At 42.5% G+C, this 22,430-nt stretch overlaps 1 protein-coding gene across 10 annotated transcripts in view; it reads right to left on the bottom strand.

Annotated features, from left to right (window-relative positions):
* Positions 1–15,030: 15,030 nt before the first annotated feature.
* Positions 15,031–22,430, bottom strand: part of HOXC4 (homeobox C4) — a 94,775-nt gene continuing 87,375 nt past the window's right edge. For 5 of the 10 annotated variants that reach the window (XR_004648400.1, XR_004648398.1, XR_004648397.1 and 2 more), the window contains 2 exons: positions 15,986–16,596; positions 15,031–15,132 (listed from right to left, as the gene is read on the bottom strand). The gene's annotated coding sequence lies outside the window, so the exon portion shown is untranslated. Of the gene's footprint in view, positions 15,133–15,985; positions 16,600–18,405; positions 21,070–22,430 lie in introns of those variants that run through there. The other 5 variants (XR_004648394.1, XR_004648393.1, XR_004648392.1 and 2 more) reach the window with 2 other exon arrangements.

Raw genomic sequence — 22,430 nt, 5'->3', positions numbered from 1 at the left:
TGCTTATGTGCCTTCTATAACAAAACGGCTTTCTCTCCTCTCTCAGCCGTTAATGCAAATGGCCAAGTAACTTCAGAGGACTTCAGATTCGGAGAGCTCGTGGCTAGAAGTGAAGCCCTGCTGGTTTATGTTTGTTAGCCTTTGGGGTCAGCTGCAAATTTGACCTTTTCTCCATTGCTCTTGAAGGGACAGGTATTGGGTGGGGTTGGATAGTTGTGAAGGAGGAGGTCTTTAGCTCTTATCTGCATGTATCTGCTAGGTTATGTGGTTGATCAGGGTAATTGAAGAGACAGTTTATTGATATATTTTTAAAGGGCTGGCTAGGGATCTCAGAATCTTACACTTTCTGATATTCTTTTACTGTAGCTTGTAGAAATCCAACTGAATAAGTAAATTAAATAAATAAAACTAGACTTTCAATTTGTCACATTATGATCTCATAGATTCTGTAGATTTTTAAGGTCAGAAAGGAATATTGTGGTCATCTAGTCCAGTGGTTCTCAACCTTTCCAGATTACTGTCCCCCTTTCAGGAGTTTGATTTGTCTTGTGTACCCCATTTCACCTCACTTAAAAACTCCGGCTGCAGCCCCGCCCAGCGGCCCTGGGCCCCATCAAGTCTAATGGTGGCCCTGGTGACTCCATTAAAACCAGCTCACCCACAGCTGGGGAACTGCTGATCTAATATATAGAGCAGTAGGAACAAGTCATTGACTGTATGAAATTTTAGTTTGTACTGACTTCACTGCTTCTTTTTATGTAGCCTGTTGTAAAACTAGGCAAATATCTAGATGAGTTGATGGACCCCCAGGGTTGAGAACCACTGAACTAGTCTGACCTCCTGCATGACACAAGCCAAAGAACATCCCCCAGTGATTCGTGCAGTGGAGCCCCAACAACGAACCCCACCCCTGTAAGCTAGCCATGTAGTATTGTCCTGATTTTACAGATGGAGAGGCCTAGAGAGGGGAAGTGATTTGCTCCAGAGTGAATCCATGACAGAACCTAGAATTCATTAGTCTCCTACTCTAACTACTAGACAATGCTTCCTCATGCACAGATCACTCAGACTGAACTCCTCAACACTGCCTAATGGATCTGAATGTCCGGTTTCCATGGGTGGTTTTTAAAAAATCTCAGCTTCAGTCTCAAACTCTTTTGGTCCAATGAACTGGGCATTGGGCTGGGACTCAGGAGACTTAAGTTCTATTCCCAGATCTGTCACTTCCCGGCTGGCTGACCCAGGGCAAGTCACTTCCTCTCTCTGTGCCTCATTTCACCATTTGTAAAAATTGTGGTCATGATACTAACCTCCTTTGCAGAGAGTTTTGAGATCTGCAGATGAACAGCACCGTACAAGAGTTAAGTATCCTTATTATTATTTAAGGGACATAACACAGCAGGAAAAAATGCTATCCGGAAGTTGTATTTTTTCTAAAATGCATTATGTGTACCATGCAATTGTGTTGACTTTTCAGCCAGAGACTAACTTGGAGGCTTTCATTTTTAAATGATACCATTCCTTCTTATGGCCACAATTATGCTAATGATAGTATTATTAAGTGGCATGGGAATGACCCTTAAATCAAATCAGAAATTTTCCCCTTCAAGAAAATTGCAGTCCATCGGATAATTCAGCACTCAAAAATACACTTGGAGGAAATTGATCAGCTGGGGAAGTCAGATACCCCCCACCCCCAGTGACTGTGAATTCGGTGAACATATTTTTTAAGAAGATTATTTATGGTTTATTTTAGACACCAGATCATTTGGTGCTTGTTTCATCAATTTGTCACTGTTTTTATTGTCACCAATTGCCCATAACTGGAGTGCATTTAAAATGTCATTGATCTTGATATTATGGTGTCATAATATGACAGTAATAGTTGTACCCTGTACAGGAAGCCCAGTTCCTAAGATTGATGGCTTTCACCGTACCAATTATATTCTGTCCATCTAAGTGATAAAGAGCATGTTAGAGGCATTCAATAGATAAATTAGATATCTTTTCCAATTATTCCCTTTATTTTATAGGGTCACGTGTCTGATTAACAACTTTTTACTTCTGTTATTAGCCAGCCAATTTTATATGTTCGCTCCATGTGTTTTAATTTTACGGATATAATGAAAGATATTGAAGCGTTCACACAGGGGTCTGTAATTGCCTCCAGTCTTTCTCGCTGTCTCTGGGTCTTTCACTGTTTTAGGAACATGTCCATTTCATTCCTTTTCTGCATGATTAAGGCCAGTGAAGACAGCTTATACTCAGCTTTCCCATGATTTCTGTTAAACATTATGAAAAATAGGGACGTGATACAAACAGACCCGTTTTTTGTAGAGTCCTCACTTGGTGTTATCATAATTAATTATAACAAAAGTTTGGGAAGGAATGTTAAACCTCCTGCTCTGGGGTTTTAGCCAGTTTCTGATTCTTAGGGTATGTCTACACTGCAATATAAACCCGGGTTTAAACTCAGGCTCAAGTCTAACCTCCCCTCCCTTTCCATCTAGACACAAATTGTGCTAACCCAGGGCTTGGAACCAGAGTCCCAGGAACCCACGGGGGTGATGGGTCTGAGCCTGAGTCAAGCCGAGACCCAGGGTTCAAGTCCTATTGCTTTGCAGTGTAGACACAGTTCCACTGGACTTGTGCTTCTGGAGTCTGCCAAAAGCATCCCCCAATCCCAAGGGCCAACTTTCTTTGTCCTCTGGACAGTCAAGTTTGGTGAAGAATCAAGTTTTCCCACACTGCACCATGAACAAAAGCTAGAGAGGCCACATTTTGGGAGGACGCTTGGTGGTGTTAGGGTCTGGGTGATTGGACTCAGGCCCACATAATGCAATATAGACACTAGAGCCCCAGGTTGAGACCCAGGGTTCAACAATTTGTAGCCTGGGATTACAAATGAGTGTAGATGCTGAAGCTCTAGATCAGGGTTTCTCAAACTTCATTGCACCGTGACCCCCTTCTGACAACAAAAATTACTACATGACCTTGGGAAGGGGGAGTGAAGCCGAGCCCCACCACCCCAGGCTGGGGGTCCAAAGCCCAAGCCCTGCCATCCTGGGGGGCGCCGAGGCTTGAGGGTTTCAGCCCTTGGTGGTGAGACTTGGATTTTGGCTTCAGCCCTGAGCCCCAGCAAGTCTAACGCCAGCCCTAGCAAACCCATTAAAATGGGGTCGCAACCCACTCTCCTGTCCCGACCCACAGTTTGAGAACCGCTGCTCTAGGTTAACAAACCCCGCATCTGCTAATTCGAATTCTACTAACCCTGGGTTCACACTGCAGTGTAAACAAACCCACAGAGACCAGGATGAGACCTCAGGGGAGTGACAGATTATCCCACATATACTACTGCAAGTTCTTACACCTTTCTCTGCAACATCTGGTGATGACCACTGTCAGAGATGAGATACTGAGCTAGATGGACCTCAGGTACAGTCCCGTCTGGAAAGTCCCATGTTCCTATGATTACTGAAGACAATCTAAATCAGCAGGTGGATTTTAGAGAGCTTAGAAATATCAGCTGTGTCTCACCCTTAACTATGCAAGTGCTACCACCCCACTAGAGTTAGGACACAAACACACAAAGAAAATCTTACATGGAGCTATTATAAATGAAATTTATTTTGCATAGGAAAGCACAGGTTAATTGATACGAAAGCATATGTCATAAGACAGCAACTTGAATGTTTTTGCAATCTGTACACGTCCTGTACTTATACATAGCTGTAACAGAAAAAATAACACAGAACAACTGCGAACCATCTGAAGAAATAGTAAGGCTGTTGCTAGAAGGAGGGATCCTTTAAAAGGTGCGTGTGTATGATTGTGTATATGCTTTGTTAATGAATTAGATTTTTTCATAGATAGATTAATATATTACAAGGCCAGACAGGACCATTGTGATCGTGTAGCCTGATCTCCTGTATAACACAGGCCATAGGAATTCCTAGAGCAGATCTTTTACAAAAACATCCAATCCCTATTTAAAAATGACCAATGTCAGAGAATCCACCACCACCCTTGGTAAGTTGTTCCAATGGTTAATTACTGTCATTGTTAAAAATTTACACTCTATTGCCAGTCAGAATTTGTCTAGCTTCAACTTCCAGCCATTGTATCATGTTAAACCTTTCTCTGCTAGATTGAACAGCACTCTATTATCATATTTTTTCTGTCAACCTGGCTGCATCGACAGTGGGGGTTAGGTCGACCTATCTCTGTTGCACAGAGCATGACATTTTTCACAATCCAGACCCATGAGACTATCCTCCCTCTTCACTTTATCCTGAAGTTCCATTTATAACCGGTTTACATAAGGCTGTAAGCTCTTTGTTACATGTTTGTACAGTGCCTAGCACAATAGGACCATGGGGTGAATTCAGAGCTCCACTCTAGTCAATGGGTGTTTTCCCATTCACTGCAGTGGAGCCAGGATCTCACCCCCAAGAGCAGATCTGCAGCAGGAGTAAATGTTTGTAGCTCCATTGAACTCAATGGGTTCATGGATTCACAGGATTGACCCCGATCTGGGAACTTCACTACATGATGTCTGGTGTGACATCATCAACTGTAGTCACTTTGGCTGGCACAGCAGTCAGTAGGGGACTATGCATATTTGATTACATGTATTTACAGACTGGAGTAGTATGCGTTACTGATGGTTATAAACACATCAGTAGAAGGTATTATAGATCTCATTACTAGCCATGATTATCGGTAGGCTTTTATTAATTCAATTTTTATCAGTAAATGTTGGTAAACATTGATTTCACCACACACATACAAACTGACTAAAAAATATGTCCAATGTTAATAATCGAAATGTACAGGTAGGCAAAAGTGCTAATTGAGGATGTATTCAGGTTTGATTTGAGGATATTGACTTTGTATATGTGCCTTAGTGGGTATAAAGCTTTTACTTTTTGAATTTCTACATCCGTGCTACCATTACATAATCATTTTCTGACACCCCTCACAATGTCCTGCAACTGTTGAAATTTAAGTCAATAACAGTTGGAAAAAAATGATTTAAAATAAACACTGACATTATCTGTCAAAATTATATTTAAAAAAAAAAAACTCTACTAAGCTTAATTATACACAACCTGGGCAGTATAACAATTGATTGAGATAGCTATGACCCATCGGTTAATCCTTTATGTACTGCTTATAAATGGAACTTTAATACAAGTGTGACTTCTATGAGATAGCCGCATTCCAGTAGATCTATATTTTATTTTACACATTTGAAGAAATAAATAATAAATTGATCTCTTTTAAAAAACGTAAGTCTGACTTGTGGCCCATCTTACATGCCACCCTGTAGAGTAAGGAAGTGTAAGATTCTTCTTTAATCTCCTACGCTGGCTACCCATTGTGTGGAAGCAGCATGGGGTGGAGGAGAGCAGTTGCTTTGGGACTGCTCTGCTCTCCTGTGCCTCTGGGTGTGGACAGAAAAGCCCCTCCCCCCCCTTGTGCCCTCCACATGTACCAGCAGAAGCAGCTGTACCAGTGTGTCAGGGGATGATCACTGCCACTGGGCACAGGGCAGGGGATATAGTGACTGGAACAGGTAGGGGTAGAATCAGGTGCTAGGTTGTGTGACTCTAGGGGTATGTCTGCACTGAAATGTATGTGGTTGTAGCATGGCTTGGCGTAGCTGCGGTAGTTTTAATCTAGCTAGTGCAGGTAACAAGAATAGTGTAGACGTGATGGCACAGCTTCTACATGGGCTAGCCACCCCAGTATAAGCTCACCAGGGACCCTGAGTATGTACTTGGGTAGCTAACCTGTTCTGAAGTCCATGCCACCACATCTTCAAAACTATTGTTACTTGCAATAGCTAGATTAAAGCTAACATGAGTATACCTATGATCACCCCTTCATTTGCAGGATAGTTGTATCCTATGTCACAATCTCCTTCTCAATCTGCCCCATTCTCAGGACTAGAGGCTAACGCTGCATGGAGCCATGATTTAAAGAGACCATTCTCAATCGCCATCAATCTTTCCCGAAAGATATTTGCCACAGTTTCCCCTTTCCCCACTTGTGATGAATGAACTTTTAATGGAGAAGAATAGGCCGACTTTTTAAAGTGAAACGTTTATAAGGAAGCCGATGATTTAAACAACTTTAGCTCCATTACACAAAAAGGGAAACTGGATCTTAAACTCTCATTTATTTCAAGGAGCTTCTGGCCTGGGATAAACATGACATTAAGTAGCCATCTGAGCATTGCTAAAACATACATTTGCCCTAGTAATAAAATGTTTTTAAGAGATAGTAATGGTTACCTTGAGAGCGGTTCATATTATAACCATTTAAAATCCCACTGCTGAGTTACTTCAATAACTGTCCATCAACCAATGGCAGCAGCACATTTAGAAACAGAAGGCACTGTTGATACTTTGCTCTTATTTGGGGGAAACCTCAGGCTTATATACAATGCCAGTAAGGCGTCACATCTAGTTCAGAAATCCAGTCCTTTTACTGATGCACTTGAATCAGCTGCATCTGCAAAATATGTGGAGGAGGGGTGGGAGTTGGTCCGAGGTATTTTGGTGGCACGCAAGCCCAGAAGGGGAATCATGCACACAATTGAAAATAGAGTCAGTACAAAGCAAAGTCATTGGATTTCTATGGAGACAGGGCCCAAGCTTGGTCCCATTAAAGTGACTTGCACCTAATTCAGCAAAGTATTTCAGCATGTGCTTCCATCCACCCCAGTTGCAATCTTTTGCGATTTTCTCACGAGTCTTGTGATATTTTGTGTTTTTTAATAGCCCCTGCTCCAGGAGTCAGGTGAATAGATGAGCATCATTACTCTAATTGCAACAGAAAAATTTCCCACCCTCCTGGTTGTGGAGAAAAGCTTGAAAACCAGGCCCCTAAATGCTCAAAAGCCCTAAGCCAAAGGAGCCCTCCAATTTATTATAAAATAAATCTCATTATGTTTAAGCCAATCTCAAAATTTTTGCATGGTTGAGGTTGTCGGTACTGCAATCTAACAAAGCACTCAAGCATACCCTTAACTTTAAGCACATGCTTAACATCATGCATGGGCTTAAGTGCTTTGTTGAATAAGGATGGACTGGTGAATTAGGACATGCTGAACGAAAATGTGAGCTCATCTATTTATTGTTTCTGGCAGGAGCTAAACAGGGAGAAAGTTCAGTGAGCTGAGGGCTCTGCAGACAGAATTAACGGCTCTGCTATATTTATTGGAGGGGAATGGAACTGCCTTTCCTTCTGTGACTAATAAATGGAAGAAAAGAAACTTCGGGGATACCTTTGCAGAAGGCATTTCCCCCTTTCTGTGCTCAGCGCAGTGAGGTCAATTTCTTCTTAGTGTGTAAGTCCCTGTGTAGACAGCGTTATGTTGATGGAAGAATTCTTCTGTCAACTTCGCCACGCCCTCTTGGGGAGGTGGATTACTTACATCAGCAGAAGAACCCCTCCCGTCAGCACAGGTAACGTGTGCACTGAAGCGCTACAGCTGCGCAGGTGTGCTGCTGTAGAATTTCACGTGTAGACAAGCCCTAAGTTAGAGTAGGTCCTGGCCTTCTCCTTGGAGAACAATCCCACAGTATGAGCAATTGGTCTAAGAACAAAAGGCAACCGCTGAAGAATGCAGGACCCCATCGGCTGCAGTTCCCAGCTCTTTGGCTCTGTTTTGAGCTGAGCCCATCATAAGGAGGCCCGTGCTGCCTGGTGGTATTGCACAGCTCCTGGGCCGAGGCACCTCCCTCCACAGCCCCTTCAGGAATGTCGGCTTCGTCTTTCCTCACCTACACGTCCTTGGTGCGAAGAAGGGAGCATCGGTGACAAGTTGCTGAGCGATTGGTTTGCAACAGATAAAGAGATAACCACAGCTCCTGACGCAGTTTCTGTCAGTGTCCGCTGCTTATTAACAGGAAAGAATAAACACTGAGGAAAGTTCAGATTGGCCACTGCTTGAGCAAACTTTGGCATGCCCTCCCTCCAAACACATGCACATTTTGCCCCCACCCAAATAGCATTAAGCTGTTTCATTTATAAACGAAAGGCTGAAATTTTTCCAAAGCTTTGTGAATGCTAATGGGAGTATCCAGCTCCAGCTTTGAGAATCTCACCCAAAGCTTTTCAGTGCTGCATCGCAAAGTTTGGGCCCATTGCTGCTCACTTGACTCTATCAACTAGCCCACCGGGACAAACTCCGAGGCCCAGATTTTCAAACTTGGGTGCTCAGCAAATTATCCCTGTTTAAGCACCTACATATGTGACATGATTTTTAGTGGTGATGAGCATCTGCACCTTCCATTGAAGTCCTTGGGACTTAATTAGAGCTGGCTGGATTCCCCACCGGAAAATTTGGGTGAAAACATTTTTCCGTTTTCATTGAAATTTCCAGTGGAAATGTCAATATTTGATTGAAAAAACAAAAACTATTATATTTTATTTTATTTTATTAGTTTCCAGCAACTAAAAACCAAAAATGTTTAGTGAAATCTGAAGAATTTCACTCACACACACACACACACACACACACACACACACACACTTACAGACAAAAATATTTTTATTTTCTGATGAAAAGTCAAAAAAATTCATGAAAAATGAGACTTTCCATGAAAATTTAGTTGGAAACCAAGTTTTCCATCATAAAAGAAGTTTGGATGGAGAATGTTCAGTCAGCCCTAGACATAAGCACATGCTTAAAGTTCAGCATGTGCTTACATGCCCTTCTTGAATAGGGATGCTGTTCCAAATTGGGACTTATGTGCATTTCTGAATAGGGATGGATTTGATCTTGCAGAATTGGAGGGGATTTAGAGCAAAGAGGATGACCCAGAGCCTGGAAAAAAATCTCATATGAAGAAAGAGGGAAAAGATTGGGACTCAAAAGGAAACAAAGAAGATGGGACATGATAAAAGTATATAAAATAATGAACAGTCGAGAGAAGGGAGATCCGGAGCTTCTCTGTTCCCTGTCTCAAAGCACAAGAACAGGGGGACATCTGATGAAATTAAAAACTGGGACACTAAAAACTGACAATGTGTGATTAGATTGTGGAACTCACTGCTACATGAAGTTGTTGAAGCCAAATATTTAGCAAAGTTTGAAAAGGGATTGGACATTTATATGGCTATCAGGAATATCCAGAGTTACCGTAATTAATTAAAACAAATGTTGGAAGGGATAGTGATCCTCCTGCTTCAGGGTGTAAACTAGTCTCTAACTGTTAGTGATCAGGCTGAAGTCTACGTGAAACCCATCTGTCTACAGTAGAGTTCTTACACCTTCCTCTGCGGTGTCTGGTGCTGGGTGCTGTCAGAAATGAGATACTGGGCTAGACGGACCTTGGCTCTGATCCATTCTGGCAATTACTATGAAACATATGATCTCTTAAGCAATTTCCTGTATTGGGCCTACGGGGTTGACCTGATGCCCACTGAAGTCATTCGCAGTCCTTCCACTGGCTTCATTGGGCACCGAACCAAGCCTGATGCTACTCAAGGCCGGAAGTTTCTTTCTTTTATCAACCTTCTCTTAGCTGATGGTACCTACCTTCCCCGCCTCACGTCCTGAGTAGTCTATTTATTACTCAAAGCGATTAATAAGCAGGAGGGGGAGGCAGCAGAACATTCTGCCAGCTTGTTGCTAATTAGTGTGGCGTTACGAGGATGGTACAGAGAAAGAGAGACTGTAGGGACAGCTCATTCGCCCACGATGCTTAATGAAAGCAACACAACCCTTAGTGTTATTTAATTTAATAAGGGAATTAATATCATGATGCAAGGCTATCGCCCCTGCTCTTCAGACTGGGGGAAAGATGCCACATTCATCTTACTTTATTCAGAACATCAGCCCACTGAGCAAGCCTCTTGAAGGCTATTTGATTACACAGTAATAGGCGTTTTTTGCCCTGATGGCGGCAGACAGGGGTAGAGGCCTATGCACCTTTGATAGTAGAACAAATGAAATACTCAAATAACCCTTCACCTAGCTCGCTCCGCTGATAAAGTCCCCCAGTCTTAATTCGATCTGTAAAGATTAGGCTGGCAATAAAAAGTATTACAAGGCTGACGGCCATGGAGTCTCCCAGGGCATTTGACAAATGGATTTATGACAGTAATAGTAGAATTAGAATGCTACATTGAAATCCACTCCAAGGCCCTCACTCCACTTACGGGCACTTGCGTTGGTAGATGGCAAGCCGGACACATGGGGCTGCTCCCCAGAAATGGCTGCGCAGCACTGCCGAGTGAGGTCTTTAACTGGAAACCGAGGTCCGCAGGTTAATAAATAGGAGGCTTTATAAAATGCTTGTCTGTCTGTTTATTTATTTCTTATTGCTCTTATCAGCATTCACACAGCTCCCGTGGCCCAACTCCGAGCCACAGCAGTGCTCCACAAAGCGAGGGGGGTTTACGACATGCTAAATGGACCTGCTCTTGCACTGCATATTATCCTAAGTGATGCTCGTTCTCGGATGACGGTATCATTTGTGCAGGCGTATAGCATGAGAGCATTTACAAAGTAACAATTTGACCACTCTTGAATTATAATATCCAGCAAATAGCTCTATTTACACGCCTCGCGCCGTGTTGCCAGATTAACAGAACCTGCTGTCAGATAGCACACCAAAAGCAGGAGTCACTCCACAGAAATCCAGGGGACGTGAGCAAGTGCTGACAACTTAACTTGAGTCAGAGCCTGAGGCCCAGATTCTCCCCTTGAGAGGTAGGCGCCTAAATGCCTTGGAGAAACTGGGCCTTAGTTCCCCTGTAGTTGCAAGTGAAGAGGTGATGCCAAAAATCTTAGTGGTGGGGGGATGGATATTAGGTATATGTTGTGATGAAATTGGGGGTGGACGGGGGAGGTCCCTGAGGAGTTATTGCTGCTCTTGATTTAACTCATGCCTTTCTCTACAGACTCTTCAATCGCTGTGATCTGGGTAAGGTTTATATCATGCCTGTCCGGAGGCAAATTTCATCATGAAGGGATTTTTGATGAGTGAACAGATTTGCCTGGGCAGAAAATGACAGATACATTCTTTGGAGGAGGGACCAGCTTTTTCTTCTCTGTACAGCACCTAGCGCCATGGAGTCCTGGCACATAACTAGCTTCCTAGATGCTATTGTAGTGTAGCTAATCAATAATGTACAGCACAGGCGCTGGTTTTTGTTTTTCCCAGTGGGTGCACCACCCCCACTCTTCCCCAAGGCCCCGCCCTCTCTCTGCCTCTTCACGCCCCCCTCCGCCCCCTCTCCCGAGACCCCCCTTTCTGATCCACCCCCCTTTCTCTTCCCACTGTCCCTTGCCCTATCCCCTTCTCTTCCCTCTGTCACATCCCCCTCCCCCTGCCTGCCGAACAGCTGGTCAGCAGCCAGCCCTGGGGCCCTGCAGAACCACTGTGGCTGCTGGGTTCTGAGCACCCCTTATTTTTTTTCCATGTGCACTTGAGCCCCGGAGCACCCATGGAGTCAGCACCTATCATGTACGGTGCCTAATACAATGGGGACCTGATCCATGACTAGGGCTCCTAGGGGCGACTGCAATACTAAAACGAACTTTAATACTAACAAACAACACATTAAAGTACTGGGGGAGGGTACCCTCCAGGCCAGCTGTCCTCAATACGGGTTTTATAACTCTCTACACACACAAATACCCTGCGAGCTTGTCGACACACAGTTTTTGCACTGATTTAACTCTTTGATTTTAGCTAAACGGCAGCAACCCCTTAGTGTGGACATACTTGTATTGTTTGAAAAGCGTTCCTATCAATACATTACTGATCCAGTTACCTCAGTGCAAAAATTGGGTGTAGAACAGCCATAGATTCTCTTACAGGGCTTTAATCTAAACACACACACACGCACACACACAAATACCCCCCACTCCTTTACAAGGGCTTTATCATACACAAATATAAATACACCCACAGACACTGACTGCCTACCAGGGCTTTATCCTACAGAGATGGTCTTATGAGGACTTTATTCTATACACATACATACACAGAGATGGTCATACAAAGCCCTTCTCCTACACACATACAAATACACACAGACCCCTTTCACAAGAGCACTCTCCTTCCTTTACACCGCATTCATTCCCCTGTCAATAAGCTGCCTTAGCCCACAGCTGAAGATCAAGAAATATGTAACCAACTACGGCTCCACCTGTTAAAAAAGTGGAAGAAGCTGGGCTCAAAGCGGGCATCGCTCCTTCTCTAACCCGGTTTCCGGGTCTCTGGGTGTTGCTTTGCCCATTAGTGGGTGGGTGAGGGGAGAAGTTGCTGGGCTACATTAATTATTGTAAATGGAGCAAGAAACCCTTTTGACCTTTCTGCCATACTAGGTACAATTGAGTTAGCTTTGAGTTTTGATTTAATTCCAGGAATGGGGTTGTAATTCGCTTATAGCACAGCCATTTTCCTGCAGGGCTGCAGTAGGGCTGGGTTGGTGGCATGGGTGAGACACACTTCCAGGAAGGCCTTCAAGTGCTCATTTCCTTAGGGACACCACAAATGAGGCATTTTGAAATCCGTTAGTTCTGTGCATCAGGCAACTCCAGCTAATCTTATTTATGGTGTAAAAGCACAAGGCCTGCTCCCGCTTCCGTTGGAGTCAATGGGAGTTCTTTACATTTGGCTTCAGTGGAAGCCAGATTAAGCTCACAGACACACCCACATACACACACACATGTTCACACAGACACATATGCTCATGCACACATATACAAACACATACACACTGGCATCGTCATATAAACTTATGCTCATAGATACCCACACATATTCATAAATACAGACACATTACACACAAACACACACAAACCCATTCACACAAGCACATGCACACACACAAGATAATACACTTCTCCTAAGCAAGAAAAGAATTCTGCACATCACAGAATTCCTTTGTTCTGCAATTGACAAAGATCTTGCTGTTATTACAGATCAAAACTATTTTTTTCTCATAACAGGTTCCTTTAAATTAACATTTCCTTTGCAATCAGAGACTCTTCTACTTAAAAAAAAAAAAAAAAAAACAAATTGCAGAGAGAGTCAAGCTTTGAAATTTCTAAGGCAAGAAAATGTCTTCTTCAATTTGCCTGTTTACCTCCTAAAGTTTGTTGATGGAAAGACCAAATGGATAAAGTTCTAACCATTATTAAATATTTATCAGTTAATTACAATATGTAGATTTAGTTGCTGGGTAATTAATCTTGGGGGGGGGTGGGATACAATAAAATACACTTGAAAGTTGCGTTATCATAATTGCCTGAGGCCATGGGAACAACCAGTCTGCAATGTGTTTTACATTTATCTGTACTGATACATTTTCATTTTTGTGCACAAAGCTCCCTCTGATTGTTTTCAGGAGACTTAAAGCTGTGTAGGCTCTGTTGTTGTTACCTTGTTTGGTTTTAAGGCATGGCAGAGCCCATATGATCACAATGTCTCCACACAATTCCAACAAGACTTTACACTTCAACTTATAAAATGAGCCACGACTTGTCCAGCTCCTGCCCTAAACACTATGGGGCTGAAAGTGGATCTGCACACTGCTGATCTTACTAAAAGAGGAAACCCATTGTGGGTGCCCCGCTGAAAATCTCAGACTAAATGTACCTTTCTACAAATGCCTGCAAAGCAGAGGAGAGAACCTTCCGTTCAGAGGAATGGGTGAGTTTCTAGGGAAGGCAGGGGCCATTATAAAAAAGTGCACAGGCAGGCAGGGCTTCGGAGCTGCATACTAACTGGGAGATGAAAAGGGCTGGGGGCCTACTGAAGTAAGTGCTGTCTCAGTGATTAATGGGGGTGAGAGAAGGGTGAAGCCCAACCCCTAGTAAACTACAAGATGGCAAAGTGATTTTAAGAACAACAGAGCAGTGTTCCTGGAGAAAACCAACCCAGACGAGCCAAGAAAACCGCCCAGCACTGTTTTTAAAAGGCCTCTTTATTTTGAAAACCACAACAATACAGTAAAATACGCCAAGAGCCAATCGATCTCTTTTAAAAAGAAAAAAAAATGTGTAAATTACAGTGAGAAGCTAACTTATTGCAGGGTCAGATTTTGAGTGGGTTCAAATATGTTTACATCTACATTTGCTTATCAAACAATAACCCGCTGAAATGATAACGATAGTGGCCAGTAGAAGTGCCACAGCTACGTTATTTCCTGGTAGGGGGAATGTGCGGGGTTAAAGGAAAAACCACCCTCATGAGTAAACCTCTGGGTGCCTAATTTGAAGCACCTTAAAGGGGCCTAATTTACAGAGGAGAAGAACTCAACCCTTTCTGAAAATCAGACGCCTTTTAAGATGCACCCCCCAGAAAGTGAGGTCGATAAAATCACTAGTTGCTTTTCAAAAAATGTTGCCCTAGGCTTGGAGGAAGTTTAATTGGGTTGTAAGGATATTTAAAGGATGGCTGTTGACACCTGTGTAACTGACAAAGTAAACTGCTGAGTAAAATCAACTTTAATAAAATACATGGAGCGTGTTATAAGCTCACACAGAACTTGTCCTGTTATTGGCTGGGTTACATGCACACACCAGTTCCTAGCTGCCTTGTACACAGATCTCTGTACAGTTTAATACGCAGGAGGTAATTGGGAATAGAGGGGGTGAGGAAATCAAAGGATACTGTTGGTTACACTTAGAAGTTTTTTCTGTTTTGTTTTTTAATGACATAATAGGACTGTAGCTTAGTTTCCATGGCAGAGAGCCCTCACAGATGCACAAGAACTGCAGGTTCCGGAGGACTTCCCCAAGGTGCAGGATGTGGTGTTTAAGTCTGTTTAGGTGAGATGGGAGTTGCAGGTCCCCAAGGTAGCGCTGACTGGGAATTTGAGCAGCACAGCTGTGGTCCAAGTTTATAGAGAAGCTGTGGCTGAAGAGTGGCTGAAGAGTGAGCTGGCCCCAGGCACGTTTTCCAGGTAATTTTCTCACTCCGTCTCCTTTGCAGATTAGGGGGATCGGTAATGACACTTCCCTTGCAGAGACAGAGGAGGATCCAACTTCCAGGGCAGCTGCACAATTCCACACTCCACTGTCAGCAGGGATACCTGATAACATGGAATTCTTTCTCCATCTGGACATTGGTATAAAGCATGCTGGCCCTCAGCAGGGACCTAGAAAATAAAAGGCCACACCATCTCATCTGCTCCTGCCCTTGCAGCAGCCCACACCCCCCATCCCACATCCCGTACAACATCTGAACTTTGAAGCAGTTGACAGTAACATAACTGCAAGCAGTAAACTGACTGCAGTCATTTGAAATGTCCCATTGGTGGACAGACAATATCCAAATTCAGTTAAAAGTCTGGATTTTTAACAAGCTCCGATAGAACCTGTGCAGACAATTTCAAAGTGTTCTGCTGTTACCCAGAGTTGAGATATGTGCTGGTTTTCTTTCTTTCTTTCTTTCTTTCTTTCTTTCTTTCTTTCTTTCTTTCTTTCTTTCTTTCTTTCTTTCTTTCTTTCTAATTTAATCTCTCTCTGTCTAGGTAACTTTACATTTATCTTTCTATCCATGTCATTTTACATATATCTCTCTTTCTCTCTATCTCTTCATATGTCTGCCTGGGTAATTTCACATCCATCCATCCTACCATCCCCTCCACCCCTCCATCCATCCTTCTCTGTCTCTCTGTTTCTTTGTCCCTCAATGAACAAATAAACAAAGTTGCATCAAAATGCACTGGCTAGTGCACAAGAAATTAGGACAATAAAGTATGCAGAATTTAGGATTATTGGATTAAAAATCATTTCTAGCACTGAGCATTGTTTTAATAACCTTGTGAGAACAACATCAACCATGCAGGGCAAAATTTTCTGGAGTAAGTCATGAGTATTTATACAGTTGTTTAAAATTCTATCAAAGGGCTACTGGTGACCACTCATTTGGAGTTGCTAAGAAACCCATTGTCTGTACAGTGCACACATTGTAAAAAGAAAGTGTTACTGGGATCACATGGAACATACCTGTTGGAAGTAGGTTGGGTTTTTTGCTTAGAGTTGTGCCCTGTTTGGGGGTGAACTCTGCTGCTACCACCAGGGTTAGGATTGGTCATTGGTCCAGAAAGCTTCTGACTTTTTTGGGAGGTCACATGGAATGGCCGAGGAGACCACTGGAACCTTGGGAGCTGGTTCTGAGGTCTGATCATCCTTGCACCCCAGAGCCCTGTTGAAGCCCTGCAAGGCAAGTCTTTGGCTTGTTGAAGAAGTCATGGATGTTTCTGGCTTCAGGCAGCAGTGAGGCTGGTGTCCCTTTGGAGATGGGAGAGGCTGCTGACTGACACCTCATGGTAATGGGACCTTAGGAAAGACAGCCTCCAAAAGTCTATGGTCTTGAGCAGCTTTTTGCATCTCCAGTTTCTTCTCGCTGGTGGGATGGGGAAGAAGGGGGACTGGATATCTTTAACTCAACACAGGAGAGGGATTCAGTGGATCACAGTCATGGGCATATCTCCAATGGCTTCTTCTGAGGAAGATTCCACCAGAGTTAGAACTCAAGAGCAAACGTTCTAAACCAACATACCCACGTCACTTAAGAACATCTCTCACCAGCCATCCTGTGCATAAAGGGCCCAAACCTGCTGATAAAAAATAAAATTAATTTAAATTAAAAAAAAAACTAAAATAACTTGAGGATCCAAACAATGATTTCCTCTGGCTTTGCACCTTTGTGATCACCTCCATGATGTATATATATGTGTGTGTGTGTGTGTGTGTGTGTGTGTGTGTGTGTGTGTGAAGCCTTGCCCTGGAGACAGCAGATCTTAAATCTTGTTTAACACACAACAGATTATCTAGGGTGCTTAAATTGCATGATGGAGGCAGTCATGTTGCAATGTAGGTCTTTATTTGAAATAAGCTATTGATGCACGTGCTGGGTGTAATGGCTTGTTTCATGTAAACATAATAACGTTTGCTGAAGAAATGCTTGGCCCCTGGTCAGTGCAATGTGTGTGTGTTTATAATCGCATCTTTATTTTTACTAGTTTATGGAAATTAACCGTAGACGTTTTCCAATGTCTTCCCCTGTTCTCGCTCCTCTTAGGGCACAGTCCGTGAGTTTTGCAGTCGAGAGCTCTTGTTTAAAACCAAACGATTTTCTTTGGGAAGAGACAAGCAAGGACTATTGGCAAAACCATTAGCTTATACAGGCAATGACAGGCATACAAAAGAGCCCTGGAAGATAAATCGAAATTAGCAACAACAAGGAATAATTATAATTATAATTATAAACGTTGTTGTCTCAGAGTCTCATTAAAGGCGTTTCAAAGACACCTCCTGTGCTAACCTCAGCTGCAAGCCCCCGTCCCGGAAAGGGCAGGATATGCCCTGTTGTGGTCCAGCAGCGCGGGTAGCCTCGTGGCGCTAAAGAGGCCAAAGAAAGTTTTGCCATTGACTTCAACGGGGCCATGATTTCTCTGCCTTTGCGGCATCGTTCGTAGTAACTTTGGAGGAGATCCTCAGCTAAAGTGCATGTACCCCAGCCAGCGATCAACCCCTTCCATCGTTAACTGTGTGCCTAGAACAGACCAACCAATCTAAACTAACAAACCAGCCCGGATGGTAAAATCCACCCAGAGAGACTGTTGGGTTATTTATGACTGGAAATCCTCCACAAATCTTGTTTGTTTTAAGTTGATCAGACGTTTGGTGTCAGATCTCTGTCTGACGGGGGAAGAGGCTGTAGTTAAAATGCCATATACAATTACAAACAAGTTGATTGGGGTTGCTAAGGATGCGGGTTCTAGCTTCTCTCTCACTCTCTCACACACTTCACTGTTGTGCAAACTTTCCATAACATACACCACACCCATCATATTCCTTTTCAATGTTGCCAGTTTAATTTCCCCCCTTGTTTCAGAAAGGAACTGGATAAAGATCTGATTTTCTCTCCCTTGTATGGTGGAAGACTTCCAAACGATCAGAAATCTCTCTCTCTCTCTCTCTCTCTCTCTCTCTCTCTCTCTCTCTCTCTCATGTTAATGCCCAGTTTGAATGGAAGTGGACGTGGGATTGCTGTCCTGTTTACAAAGCGATCTCACTCTGTTCATTGTTTTGTACCCCAGCCACCACAAAGTGGACTGGGAAATGTATCCGATGTGTAACTTTTCCTTCTTTCCACCCAGCAAAAAGTTCAAGACGAAAGTCGACCTGGGCTGTTTGTTTGCATGTGATGTGCATCACTGCTAATGCTGCTTTAGTACTGTGCACCTATATACAGGCAGTGCCCCCCTACATATATAGTCAAGTCTTAAATATGGGGGGAGTGTTGTATAGAAATCCGTACGCGCAAAAAAAAAAAAAAAAAAAAAAACCCGCAAAGTAAAGAATTGCGGCCAAATTCTACCCTCACATATACTGGCCGAAATAGGCCCCTGTTTACATACCGGACTAGATGAAGAGGGTCGCGTGTTTCAATTCCCAGGACAGTCAGGGGGAGTCGAAAGCGCTCAGGCCTTTGCGGGACGAAACCTTAGGAGCTCTCACCTGCGCGCAATTTTAAATTGCGCTGCGGAGTATCCAGCGTGCTAGGCAGAGGGATGTAATGAGCCCTTCGATTTTTGACTGAGCCACGGCCAAACTGAAGGCAAACTCCAATAAATAAATAAAAAATTAATCAACATCAACCATTAACTAGGTCAGCCAGTTAAAAATGGCAAGTCGGTGCGGTGTGGAAATCCGATAACCTTCCACTGGGGGTGTTTAAAGGGGGTAATAAAAGGTGGGGGCGGTGGATTGAGTGCAGTTCAGATTACCCATTCCAAAAACATCCCAGTCCTATCTAAACGATTCCGGATTTGTACAGACCCTGTGTTTATTGAAAACATATTTACATTGCTGCATATCATTGTGAGTCCTCGGCTTCTGGTATATTTCATTAGCTGCTTAAAGTTTCATTTAAATCCGGCTGATTTACAGGCCACTGAGCTAAATTTAGTCTTTGAGCCCTGGGGTGTAAATCTGTTGAAGTCACTGGAGTTACACTAGCGATGAATTTGACCTAGCAACTCTCTGCGTCTTTCTATTCAGACACCATCAGTTAAAACACACTAAGTTAATGCGTTTTATTGTGATTTGTTTATTTAATTATCTACCTCCAGACTAGCTATACAGTTTAAGGAACTCATCAATGTATCCACCATTATGGATTCCTTACAAATTTATTATCAGGAATATTTGCATTTCTGGTGTTTGCACTGCCATGGGTTTAACTAAACCGTTTTAGGCTGGATAATAGTTCAAGAAACGTTCACTTTTTAAATCCCGGGTTCAAAAATGACTCCTTTAAGACAAATCATTCCGTTTTGATTCTATTAAATTACATTTAACTCTGTTTTTCAAGAATCATATCTGGGCTTGTTTTGAAGACAAGGCAATCCAAAGGTAAGAGATTGGCATGAATTATTTATCAGAAGTGAATATAATTATGGTTTGGGACAAAGTAAGGACAGATGAAGAACGTCAAGTTGAGCATCAAATAATTTAAAAATAAATCCCGAAAATTAATTTCGGTACAAATCCAGAGTCAATCTCTTTGCTAAAGATTTAGCTGAGGCAAATTAAAAATATTGAAATCGCGTTAATGCTTCATTATTTTGTCCAGGAATAAAACTTCACCTGAATAGGACTGATGTCATCAATAAGCAGGAGAAGTTAGCAGAGTCTGGGTTGTTCATTTATATATCATTGAAAATATTTCTATCATCTTTCTAGTGATTCTTCCACAACTTTGAACGATTAAGCTAGTCACGTTTTAGAAAAGTACAACCATCTAGAAGAACTTCCAAATGGCTTTTAATAAAATGAAGATATATGATATATAGTGTATATATAGCCTCTCTGCATAGTCTCTGACTATATACATACATACAACTAGGCATATACATCTGTATATATAGAGAGATATACAGTCTCTATCCCATACATACTTTTGTATATAGCCTGTGGTTAGATGCACACACAAAGCATACACAAAATCACCCATACACACCTAGATATGTAGACATAAACATACATAATCTATGTTATATACATATAAAATCTCTTTCTATGTAGTCTATGATTATAAATAAACACAATCACACAAGATCACTCACATATATCTAGACATAGAGACATAAATATATATGATCTATAACAAAAATAAATGTGTTAGTCTCTAAGGTGCCACAAGTACTCCTGTTCTTTATACTATATATAGTCGCTATGTAGTGTATAACTATATACACACCCAAATTCACCCTTATACATCTAAATACATAGAACTATACATAGATATAGTCTATACTCTATACAATTTCTTTGCATACACACACAACACGATCACCCATACCCATCTAGATATACAGAGACAGATGAAGGGGATAGTTAGAAATACCAAACATCTCATGCACCTGGCTGGCTCTATGTAAACGTTTTTAGATAAGGCCCCTCATTTCCTTGAAGTATAAATTAAGAAAAAGCGATTAGCTCTCTATAAAATTTGCATCTTATTAGCATTACCACAAGGGTTATTTTACAGGCAAATGCAGGCGGATGTTCAAAGTACAAACAAATTTCGATATAGAAAAAATAACGTTTCCGCTGCAAATATAAAGGGGGGGATTAGAAAGAGGTGCCTTATAAAAGGAGATTGGGTCTCCCTTTGTTCCTCCCCTCTTTTTGGTGTGTGTGGGGGATCAGGAGCATTGGAAGGCAGGTCACGTTGTGTAATCTATGGTTGATGCGTCTGCAGGAATTTAAGACCTCGATGCATTTAATAAATTATTTTACTTGTTTTAAACCGAGGGAGGGGGGAGAAGGAAGAAGAGGGGATTTGCTGTTGTTGTTAACTGAGTAATTCCTCTGAAATAAAGAGCTACAAGGGCTCTCGGGCTAATCACACCCAGATTAACCGTACTAACCCCCATCGCAGTCCAGATTAGTAACAATTCCTCCTCAACCCCCCCAACAAAGAAGGTTTGGAAATCTCATTCGCCCACAAACACCAGGCCATAACTTCTACGGCGTGTGTGCGCGTGCATCAAACAGCAATAAGAGCCTTTTGTCTGAACATCATTGCAAAACCAACGCGATCTGCATGGGAAGTCTGCTACCTGTGATTGGGCACATATCCCATTTAAAAAAAAACAAAGATATGTGCGCTTATTCTTTTTTTTTTTTTTTAAATTGGGATCTGTGCCCGATCACAGGTAGCAGACTTCCCATGCAGATCGTGTTGGCTTTGCAATGATATTCATAGTGGTGTATAACACACACACACACGCACGCACACACACACAAGCAAAACACTCCAGTCTCATTCTCAATTATAAACCATTTTACACTTTAGAAGCCCAGCAGAGAGAGAGGGCGAGAGAGGGAGAGAAAAGAGGCATTTCCAATAGTCACACTTGTCAAGGGAGACCATCTTTTAGCCCTCAGCAGCAGCAAATCCATGTGAACTCTGGGTGAACCAAGATTGAGGCAATAAATCATCCTTACAAAAGCCTGCTGTTGGACGCGAGTGCCAGTCCCTTACCTTTAACGCTTTCACGGGCGAAGGAGGAAAAGCGAACAACAAAAGTTCAGATAATCTATGTGCAACCCAAACCCGGGGGAGGGGGGCTGAGGACGAGAGAGGGAGGAAGAAAGAGAGAGGGGGGAATCTGTTCATATAGGCGAAGCAAGAGGGGTTTTTTCAAAGCAAAGCTGGGGGTGGCATTATGTCTATGGTGCATATTATGATGGTGCAGTGGGGGTGGAAGGGAGGGGTGTCAGCAGCAATATGTGAACAAACCCAGCGTCATGAGAGCAAAGATGGGGAGCCAGGGCAAGTGGAAAGAAGACACAAAAGCATTGATTAGTGGAAGGAAATAGGCACCATAATGGATCTCAGGGAAAAAGGTCCCTTGCGTGCAATGGAATCCATCTACTAATGGTGAAAGGAATTTACAAATAATAATAATAATAATAATAACAACATAAAAAATTACGGTTTTGCTTGTGTGTTGGTCTCATAATTTGGCCCTTTCCACCATTAGGTTCCAGTGTGTGTTGCCTTAAAGGATCCATTTCCTTTCTGAAGCCCACCCCACCTTCTTGTCAATGAAGGACTTACTTTCTTGTTGAGAGAGTGAGAGAGAGAGAGAGACTGGCCCAAGACAGACAGACAGACAGACAGACAGACAGACAGACAGATAGATAGATAGATAGATAGATAGATAGATAGATAGATAGATAGATAGATAGATAGTCTTTCTTTTCTTGGTCCAATCTCCTCATTGACATTTCTTGATTTCACTCTCCCCCACATCACTGCGATTTCTTGTTTAATATGCACAGTAATTGGGGTGCCTGTACTTTTTAAAAAAGATCCTGATCTATGATTTATGGCAGTTATGCAAAAAAGGCAACCCCTTGTCTGAAATTA

This window comes from Trachemys scripta, chromosome 16 (assembly GCF_013100865.1).
Source record: "Trachemys scripta elegans isolate TJP31775 chromosome 16, CAS_Tse_1.0, whole genome shotgun sequence".
NCBI lineage: Eukaryota > Metazoa > Chordata > Testudines > Emydidae > Trachemys > Trachemys scripta.
This window is presented reverse-complemented; position numbering and strand designations above follow the sequence as displayed.